At 53.8% G+C, this 7,500-nt stretch overlaps 1 non-coding gene across 1 annotated transcript in view; it reads left to right on the top strand.

The window, feature by feature from the left end:
* Positions 1-7,240: 7,240 nt before the first annotated feature.
* The window catches only part of LOC126315188 (small subunit ribosomal RNA), a 1,893-nt gene continuing 1,633 nt past the window's right edge, over positions 7,241-7,500 (top strand). The window contains exon 1 of the ribosomal RNA XR_007555909.1: positions 7,241-7,500. This exon is cut by the window's right edge and continues 1,633 nt beyond it. This is a non-coding gene — a ribosomal RNA (small subunit ribosomal RNA).

The following is a 7,500-nucleotide window of genomic DNA, read 5'->3' as shown; positions in this document are numbered from 1 at the left end:
TTTTCGTGCTAAATATGTACTTTCAGTACAGGCACAGAGAAAGACCGTATATCGACCAGTTAAAAGAGGCGGTTGGGTTCTACCGCAATGACTTGCTGATTTGCACAATGGACGCAAATGCCATGTCACCCCTATGGCACAGTGACATCACGCCTCTTGGTGCTCGACGCGCCGCCAGGCGAGGTGAGAGACTCGCTGAAGCAATTCACGAGCTCAGACTAGAAGTGCTGAACCGACCAAACTTCCCACCAACTTTCGAAGGCCGCCGTGGAGCGACCTCGAATATCGATGTGACACTGAAGAGTGCACACGAGCATCTCCGTGCGGAGAACTGGAAGGTATGGCGGGGAATGACACTAAGTGACCACAATCTGATCACATTCACTGTAGCCTATGATGGGGAGCCTCCTCCTGAAGACCAGGTGAACGGCACCGTCAAGTACAACTGGCGAAAGGCTAATTGGGATCGACTAAGAGGTAATCTAGTGATACCGAATTGGCCAATGGATCGCGTTGTGGACGTTGACAAAGCTGCAGAAGATCTGACGGCGGCCATACAGACAGCAGCAACAGGCGCAGTCCCGTTGGCCCACACAGGGAAAATGCCTAAGGCACCTTGGAACCCTGAGCTGCAGCGTCTCCGACGCGAATGCAGAAGAGCGCGGCGGCATTACCAGCGCAGCATAGGCGATCACATTCGTGAGGCCACGCTTGCGCGGTACAGGCGGGCCAAAGCCGTGTTTAAGCGGGCACTGCACACAGTACGGACTGAGAGTTGGCAGTCTTTTGTTCGTGACAGTCTGGCGGCTGACCCCTGGGGTACACCGTACAAGATTGCCGTGTCAAAAGTTCGGTCACCGACGGTCCTGTCGACCCTAAGGAAGATCGATGGCAGTCACACCAAGGACTGGCAAGAGTCAGCTGAGCTCCTCATGAGTACCTTATTGCCCGACGATAGTAGCGAAGATGAGGACGAGGAACAGGGGAATTTGAGGCGACAACTCCATGAGCTGTATGCCGATGAGACGCCTGTTGCTCCGTTCACTGAACGTGAAGTTACCGCCGCAATTCTTGAATTGCGCCGTAAAAAGGCGACGGGCCATGATGGACTCGCTGCCGAGGTTCTCCAAGCCCTGTGCGCGGAGATCTGCCCTTACTTGACGAACCTCTACAATGAGTGCTTACGTCAGGGACGGGTACCAGAATCGTGGAAGTTGGCCGAAGTGGTCATTCTGAGAAAGGGTGAGGACAAGGATCCGGAAGTGCCGAAATCATACCGACCCATCTGTCTCTTGAACTCCATGGCTAAGCTCCAGGAGAAGCTCCTATGCCTTCGGCTAGAGCAACACCGGGAACTTAGGGGACGCAGTCCCGACCAATATGGATTCAGGAGGGGTCTGTGTACAGAAGATGCTATAAACAAGGCAATGTTGTTGGTGGACACATCTACAGCCAAGTACGTTGCGGGGATAATGGTTGACATCGCTGGGGCTTTCGACAACCTATGGTGGCCGGCACTGTTCGACAGCCTAAGGAAGTTGGAATGTCCTGGGCCCCTGTACCGGTGCCTGCTAGACTACTGCCGTAACCGGCGGGCGGTTTTGCGGTGCCCGGGGCGGGCGGTTGAGAAGTCGATCACCAAGGGATGCCCACAGGGCTCGGTCTGCGGTCCCATATTCTGGGATGTAGGCCTCGAGCCTGTGTTGGCGGAACTAGGAGAACTGCGACAAGTGCGAGGCGTAGTAGCGTACGCCGATGACATCCTTCTAGTGATAGAAGGTGACTCTCGGGCAATGTTGGAAGTAAACTGCAACGCAGCGCTCAACGCCCTGCAGCAGTGGTGCCACAAAGTGAAGCTGAAGCTGTCTGCTGAGAAGACTGTGTATATCTTGCTGCGCGGCCGTTTGGCACGTGGCCCTGTACTCCGAATTGCTGGCGGTGCCAACGATGGAGCTATCAGGCGAACACGCATGGCGAGGTATCTGGGAATCCACCTCGATGAGTCCAGACTGTTCTCTGCGCATATCGAGATCGTATGTCGCAAAAGCCAGGCCCTCTTCCACAAGATAGCCAGTATTGCAAACAAGCAATACCATCTGCCATTGCAGACATTAAGGCTATATCACTCGAGCATTCTCGTGGCCATCACGGCTTACGGGTCGAGTGTCTGGGCTCATAGGCTGAGACAGAGAAAACCTGCGGCGGCGATGAGGAGGCTGCAGCGCCAAGCGCTGTTGCGCCTCACTGGAGCATACAGCACGACTTCCGCCGATGCGCTACTAGTCATCACAGCAATCCCCCCACTTGACCTGCTGGTCAGGGAAAGGGGTGCGCTGTATTGGCTCCGGAAGGGAAATCCGGATGGGGTCAATAACATCTTAGGCCGACCGGCAGACAGCGCTGCTGAAGTCCGGAACTGGCTCTTTGACGAGTGGCAGCAGAGGTGGGACGCGCTCCGCACAAGCAGGCGCGTGCACCATTTTTTCCCCAACGTGAGAGAGCGGATGAGACTTCGGTTTCTGAAACCCTCACGGGGATTGGTGCATTTCTTGACAGGACATGGGCCCTTTTCCACCTACTTGTGTAGGACTGGCAAAAGAGAAACCACAGACTGTGACTGTGGCGAGGAAGGAACCCCGGAGCACACTCTGTGGGACTGTCCACAATTTGCTGAAGTACGGGAACAACTGCCCCCTAACAGAGATGTTAGAGCGCTACTCCGGAGCAGAGAGCACTGGAGGGCGCTCAACACTCTTGCGTCTGCAATATCCGCACAGGCTCTGGATCAATATTTGCAGCGGAGGGCTTTGGAACTCGTGAGGGAAAGAGCAGGAATGCTCCATGACCCCGACACGACTCCGGAGACCAGCAGCAATGATTCAGATGTCGACTCATGGGCTGACGATGACTAAGTAGCGACAGACTCTAGGCCAAGAACCCGGAAATTCCGGGCTCGACGATGGGCAAGGCCTGGCTAGCCCGAGCCGAGTGCTGTGGACCCTGCTACCCGCAGGAGAAACGTGCGCCGGCTGATTGCCCATTGTAAGCGGATGCTACGGCGGCACCACCTCCACGCGGTTCCCCGTGGGCACTGGACGGCAGGTCGCGAGACCTGAAGCCCGGTGGCAAAGAGTGCTCCTCTGTGGATATAGAGGGTCCGTTCCCCCGCACAATGGTGACGGTGTGGGGGTAGTTTTTCCAAGACCGCTTCCTGCGGTGGCGACGCTGGGGTAGAGTCGACCACTCGCCCACTGTGGAAGGTAAACATTCTGCTGTTCATCAGTACTTTACTAATAGTTCAGTCGTCTCACGGCACTGCTTAGTAATTGATGCAGGGCCACATAGATAGATGATACATGCGAATGTCCCTATACATGCAGTAAGTTCGTCATGGGCGCTGGCCGGCAGGCCGCGAGACCTGACGCCCGGCGGCAAAGAGTGCTCCTCTGAGGATATAGATGTTCCGTTCCGCCGCACAATGGTGACGGTGACCGCTGCCTGCGGTGGCAACGCTGGGCACAGTCGATACTCGCCGTGTGGTGGAAGGTAAACATTATGCGGTACATCAGTACTTTCCTAATAGTTCGGTCGTCTCACGGCACTGCTTAGTAAATGATGCAAGGCCACATATAGATGATTTATGCGAATGTCCCTATACGTGCTGTAAGACTGGGCACACAACGTGAATCGCACGTCAGCCAGACACTCGAACATGCACTACTCTCGGCCTGCAACGGAGACACACAATACGTAAACATCTGGAATGCGACAATGTCGAGTGCACCCTCTCTGCCACATTGCACCGTCGACACTATGATAACCAGACCAGTAGGTCCACCTATAAAAGCACAATACCACACTCCTCCGACAACTACCATTGCTCAGATAAACCAACACCACCAACACACATCCTACACAGAGGGGCACCAAATATCACCACCCGCCCTCGTGTTATACCACATGAAAAATTGCAGAAGTGAGAGACACAGACCCGCCAGCCTCTTGCTACAAGCATCGAACCGACGTGACGTATCTGACGGTGACTCAGGCATCCGCGTACTGCCACCACTATCCACCCCCCCCCCTCTCTGCCCCCTTCCCACACAATACCAAATTTAACCAACTTTATCGCTTAACCTAACTGTGGTTTTACCAGATTATCGCTTAACCTAACTGTGGCTGTACCAGATTATCGCTTAACCTAACTGTGGCTGTACCAGATTATCGCTTAACCTAACTGTGGCTGTACCAGATTATCGCTTAACCTAACTGTGGCTGTACCAGATTATCGCTTAACCTAACTGTGGCTGTACCAGATTATCGCTTAACCTAACTGTGGCTGTACCAGATTATCGCTTAACCTAACTGTGGCTGTACCAGATTATCGCTTAACCTAACTGTGGCTGTACCAGATTATCGCTTAACCTAACTGTGGCTGTACCAGATTATCGCTTAACCTAACTGTGGCTGTACCAGATTATCGCTTAACCTAACTGTGGTTGTACCAGATTATCCCTTAACCTAACTCAATTTGTCCCTTAACCTAACTCAATTTGTCCCTTAACCTAACTCAATTTGTCCCTTAACCTAACTCAATTTGTCCCTTAACCTAACTCAATTTGTCCCTTAACCTAACTCAATTTGTCCCTTAACCTAACTCAATTTGTCCCTTAACCTAACTCAATTTGTCCCTTAACCTAACTCAATTTGTCCCTTAACCTAACTCAATTTGTCCCTTAACCTAACTCAATTTGTCCCTTAACCTAACTCAATTTGTCCCTTAACCTAACCCACGTTGTCCCTTAACCTAACTCAATTTGTCCCTTAACCTAACTCAATTTGTCCCTTAACCTAACTCAATTTGTCCCTTAACCTAACTCAATTTGTCCCTTAACCTAACTCAATTTGTCCCTTAACCTAACTCAATTTGTCCCTTAACCTAACTCAATTTGTCCCTTAACCTAACTCAATTTGTCCCTTAACCTAACCCACGTTGTCCCTTAACCTAACCCACGTTGTCCCTTAACCTAACCCACGTTGTCCCTTAACCTAACCCACGTTGTCCCTTAACCTAACCCACGTTGTCCCTTAACCTAACCCACGTTGTCCCTTAACCTAACCCACGTTGTCCCTTAACCTAACCCACGTTGTCCCTTAACCTAACCCACGTTGTCCCTTAACCTAACCCACGTTGTCCCTTAACCTAACCCACGTTGTCCCTTAACCTAACCCACGTTGTCCCTTAACCTAACCCACGTTGTCCCTTAACCTAACCCACGTTGTCCCTTAACCTAACCCACGTTGTCCCTTAACCTAACCCACGTTGTCCCTTAACCTAACCCACGTTGTCCCTTAACCTAACCCACGTTGTCCCTTAACCTAACCCACGTTGTCCCTTAACCTAACCCACGTTGTCCCTTAACCTAACCCACGTTGTCCCTTTGCCTAACATAGTTCACTGCTCGGAATCTCTGGTGTCGTCGTTATCCTCATGTAGATGTCTTGCGAGTGTTGCTTACTTTCCACATATTCCCGCTATCCACTGTCAATTGTACTGCAATAGGACTATATCGCCCCCCCCCTCTGCCCCTCTCTTTGTGTCTCCGTCCTCTCAAGCTGGTCGGTCTGGCGTTTGAGTGTTAAATGAGCCTCGCAGCTGTTCAGTTGCGTTCAGATGTCGACGCCCTCAGTGTACGTCGTGGTATGGTCTGTGTCCATTGTCCGCTGATGTCGTACGCGTAACCCACACGCTGTACCGATCATCGGTAGTTACGTACAGAGTGAAGTAGTGTGATACGTGTGACCGTACGCTGGCTGTGCCCAACGGTGTCGAATCTCAATTTCCATATGTTGTGCTCGATGCTACTTGTCTCGTCTCCCAATAACAGCTAGGTTGCACTGTGGTACGCCGTAGAGGCGTGTGGGAGGAACGTACGAACGCATTGTATGTCACCCTGGGTCGCTGGGGGTGGTGGTGCGGTGAGTCAGGTCAGGTCAGCGTGAGCCGTGTGATGTAGTGACGCGTGTATTCCGACTTTGTCGTATTGCCTCACACAAAGTGCTACCCTGGTGGACCGCGTTCCATATCTGGGACATGCCGCAGATGCCGGTTGACAGTGGATCGCGGAAGGGACATCGCATACGTGCGCGGGCCACCTTCCACGTGTTCTCTTCTGCACATGTCGCAGTGTGTATGTGGTCTGATGTAGCGTGTCGTGACACATGACATCCTGGCATGCAAGAATTGTTGAATTCGCAAATGTAGGTGGACATCTACGTTTACTGCCCAAGATACGCAAATGAACTGGAAATCCGTTGTTGAGCGGTTGTTCACGCTGGAGGTGAATCTGTGATGGCGACGATCGGTACAGCTATTAACCGGTTGTTTCAGCGGTACCCGCCACATCCACACACGTGACTAGGCCCATGTGGGTATGAAGCGATACGCGGCGGTGGCTTGGTGGGACTGTTCCCGGCCGGTGAAGGGGGGCCGCCCGGCGTGTTGGCCGCGCGCTGCGTGGGCGCACGCGCAACAGGCGGCTGGTGGGGGGCGCCGAGTGGCAGGAGCGCCAGCCGACGGGCTCGGCAGGCGGCGCAGCTACGCTGCGGCGCACCCTGCACGCGGCGCCTGGCGGCCAAAGTTGGTTCAGCCGAGCCCGGTGCGAAGCGCGGTGGACATCTGCAGTGTGCTGGTCTGATTGAGGACTGTGTGCGTTGAGGATGCGCCGCCGCCTGGCACTCGGCGCCGCGACGCCGTCTGCTGCTCGGTCGCCCCAGCGGTTCTCGCAGGTGGTTTGTATCGCAGTTGTGCGGACGTGTTGGCGCGTGCGCTGTGCTGGGAGAGTTCGCTTCTGCACCCAAGTGGGGCTTTGCCCTTGTGTGGCGCTGGCGTTGGAGCTGCCGGTCACCATAGGTGGCGCGTGTTGTCTCCCGCCGGCAATGCCACGACAGCACGCTCCCGGGCCTCTGTCGGCAGCGGCAAGCTCAGTTGGGAGCAAGGGTGTTCGCACTAAAACCGTCTACTCGCCTAACTCCGGGCGATTGCGCCTCTCTCGAAACCGACCAAGTACCTAGGACGGCGCTGCGCGCCGCCGGGACCTGAGAGGGTTTCGAGGTGTATCGTGCAGGGGAGCTCGGCCTCCTCCTGTTTGCAGAATAATTGAGCGGACGCTTGCGTGTTCGCGCGGGCCCCCGGGACACACTCCCGGGCGGCCGGCTGCTCAGCTCTAGTTGACGCAGCTCCCTGGTTGATCCTGCCAGTAGTCATATGCTTGTCTCAAAGATTAAGCCATGCATGTCTCAGTACAAGCCGCATTAAGGTGAAACCGCGAATGGCTCATTAAATCAGTTATGGTTCCTTAGATCGTACCCACGTTACTTGGATAACTGTGGTAATTCTAGAGCTAATACATGCAAACAGAGTCCCGACCAGAGATGGAAGGGACGCTTTTATTAGATCAAAACCAATCGGATTGGCTTGTCTGGTCCGTTTGCCTTGGT

Source organism: Schistocerca gregaria, unplaced genomic scaffold, assembly GCF_023897955.1.
Source record: "Schistocerca gregaria isolate iqSchGreg1 unplaced genomic scaffold, iqSchGreg1.2 ptg000565l, whole genome shotgun sequence".
NCBI lineage: Eukaryota > Metazoa > Arthropoda > Insecta > Orthoptera > Acrididae > Schistocerca > Schistocerca gregaria.
Note: the sequence above shows the minus strand (reverse complement) of the source record. Positions and strands in the feature narration are given on the sequence as shown.